Source organism: Tachypleus tridentatus, chromosome 9 (genome assembly GCF_004210375.1).
Source record: "Tachypleus tridentatus isolate NWPU-2018 chromosome 9, ASM421037v1, whole genome shotgun sequence".
Classification (NCBI taxonomy): domain Eukaryota; kingdom Metazoa; phylum Arthropoda; class Merostomata; order Xiphosura; family Limulidae; genus Tachypleus; species Tachypleus tridentatus.
In genome coordinates this window covers 9,156,807-9,160,430 of record NC_134833.1, presented here as the reverse complement: position 1 = coordinate 9,160,430, position 3,624 = coordinate 9,156,807, and positions in this window count along the sequence as shown.

The following is a 3,624-nucleotide window of genomic DNA, read 5'->3' as shown; positions in this document are numbered from 1 at the left end:
CATACTTTATTATGGTTATCTTCAAAACATTCTCGTCACAGTAGAACTTTACATATTTTATTATGGTTATCTTCAAAACATTCTCGTCACAGTAGAACTTTACATATTTTATTATGGTTATCTTCAAAACATTCTCGTCACAGTAGAACTTTACATACTTTATTATGGTTATCTTCAAAACATTCTCGTCACAGTAGAACTTTACATATTTTATTATGGTTATCTTCAAAACATTCTCGTCACAGTAGAACTTTACATACTTTATTATGGTTATCTTCAAAACATTCTCGTCACAGTAGAACTTTACATACTTTATTATGGTTATCTTCAAAACATTCTCGTCACAGTAGAACTTTACATACTTTATTATGGTTATCTTCAAAACATTCTCGTCACAGTAGAACTTTACATACTTTATTATGGTTATCTTCAAAACATTCTCGTCACAGTAGAACTTTACATACTTTATTATGGTTATCTTCAAAACATTCTCGTCACAGTAGAACTTTACATACTTTATTATGGTTATCTTCAAAACATTCTCGTCACAGTAGAACTTTACATATTTTATTATGGTTATCTTCAAAACATTCTCGTCACAGTAGAACTTTACATATTTTATTATGGTTATCTTCAAAACATTCTCGTCACAGTAGAACTTTACATATTTTATTATGGTTATCTTCAAAACATTCTCGTCACAGTAGAACTTTACATATTTTATTATGGTTATCTTCAAAACATTCTCGTCACAGTAGAACTTTACATATTTTATTATGGTTATCTTCAAAACATTCTCGTCACAGTAGAACTTTACATACTTTATTATGGTTATCTTCAAAACATTCTCGTCACAGTAGAACTTTACATATTTTATTATGGTTATCTTCAAAACATTCTCGTCACAGTAGAACTTTACATATTTTATTATGGTTATCTTCAAAACATTCTCGTCACAGTAGAACTTTACATACTTTATTATGGTTATCTTCAAAACATTCTCGTCACAGTAGAACTTTACATATTTTATTATGGTTATCTTCAAAACATTCTCGTCACAGTAGAACTTTACATATTTTATTATGGTTATCTTCAAAACATTCTCGTCACAGTAGAACTTTACATACTTTATTATGGTTATCTTCAAAACATTCTCGTCACAGTAGAATTCTCGTCACAATAGAACTTTACATACTTTATTATGGTTATCTTCAAAAGATTCTCGTCACAGTAGAACTTTACATACTTTATTATGGTTATCTTCAAAACATTCTCGTCACAGTAGAACTTTACATACTTTATTATGGTTATCTTCAAAACATTCTCGTCACAGTAGAACTTTACATACTTTATTATGGTTATCTTCAAAACATTCTCGTCACAGTAGAACTTTACATACTTTATTATGGTTATCTTCAAAACATTCTCGTCACAGTAGAACTTTACATACTTTATTATGGTTATCTTCAAAACATTCTCGTCACAGTAGAACTTTACATACTTTATTATGGTTATCTTCAAAACATTCTCGTCACAGTAGAACTTTACATATTTTATTATGGTTATCTTCAAAACATTCTCGTCACAGTAGAACTTTACATATTTTATTATGGTTATCTTCAAAACATTCTCGTCACAGTAGAACTTTACATACTTTATTATGGTTATCTTCAAAACATTCTCGTCACAGTAGAACTTTACATACTTTATTATGGTTATCTTCAAAACATTCTCGTCACAGTAGAACTTTACATACTTTATTATGGTTATCTTCAAAACATTCTCGTCACAGTAGAACTTTACATACTTTATTATGGTTATCTTCAAAACATTCTCGTCACAGTAGAACTTTACATACTTTATTATGGTTATCTTCAAAACATTCTCGTCACAGTAGAACTTTACATACTTTATTATGGTTATCTTCAAAACATTCTCGTCACAGTAGAACTTTACATACTTTATTATGGTTATCTTCAAAACATTCTCGTCACAGTAGAACTTTACATACTTTATTATGGTTATCTTCAAAACATTCTCGTCACAGTAGAACTTTACATATTTTATTATGGTTATCTTCAAAACATTCTCGTCACAGTAGAACTTTACATACTTTATTATGGTTATCTTCAAAACATTCTCGTCACAGTAGAACTTTACATACTTTTATTATGGTTATCTTCAAAACATTCTCGTCACAGTAGAACTTAAAATATTTTATTATGGTTAACTTCAAATAATTCTCGTCACAGTAGAACTTTACATACTTTATTATGGTTATCTTCAAAACATTCTCGTCACAGTAGAACTTTACATACTTTATTATGGTTATCTTCAAAACATTCTCGTCACAGTAGAACTTTACATATTTTATTATGGTTATCTTCAAAACATTCTCGTCACAGTAGAACTTTACATACTTTATTATGGTTATCTTCAAAACATTCTCGTCACAGTAGAACTTTACATACTTTATTATGGTTATCTTCAAAACATTCTCGTCACAGTAGAACTTTACATACTTTATTATGGTTATCTTCAAAACATTCTCGTCACAGTAGAACTTTACATATTATTTATTATGGTTATCTTCAAAACATTCTCGTCACAGTAGAACTTTACATACTTTATTATGGTTATCTTCAAAACATTCTCGTCACAGTAGAACTTTACATACTTTATTATGGTTATCTTCAAAACATTCTCGTCACAGTAGAACTTTACATATTTTATTATGGTTATCTTCAAAACATTCTCGTCACAGTAGAACTTTACATACTTTATTATGGTTATCTTCAAAACATTCTCGTCACAGTAGAACTTTACATACTTTATTATGGTTATCTTCAAAACATTCTCGTCACAGTAGAACTTTACATACTTTATTATGGTTATCTTCAAAACATTCTCGTCACAGTAGAACTTTACATACTTTATTATGGTTATCTTCAAAACATTCTCGTCACAGTAGAACTTTACATATTTTATTATGGTTATCTTCAAAACATTCTCGTCACAGTAGAACTTTACATACTTTATTATGGTTATCTTCAAAACATTCTCGTCACAGTAGAACTTTACATACTTTATTATGGTTATCTTCAAAACATTCTCGTCACAGTAGAACTTTACATACTTTATTATGGTTATCTTCAAAACATTCTCGTCACAGTAGAACTTTACATACTTTATTATGGTTATCTTCAAAACATTCTCGTCACAGTAGAACTTTACATACTTTATTATGGTTATCTTCAAAACATTCTCGTCACAGTAGAACTTTACATATTTTATTATGGTTATCTTCAAAACATTCTCGTCACAGTAGAACTTTACATATTTTATTATGGTTATCTTCAAAACATTCTCGTCACAGTAGAACTTTACATATTTTATTATGGTTATCTTCAAAACATTCTCGTCACAGTAGAACTTTACATATTTTATTATGGTTATCTTCAAAACATTCTCGTCACAGTAGAACTTTACATACTTTATTATGGTTATCTTCAAAACATTCTCGTCACAGTAGAACTTTACATATTTTATTATGGTTATCTTCAAAACATTCTCGTCACAGTAGAACTTTACATATTTTATTATGGTTATCTTCAAAACATTCTC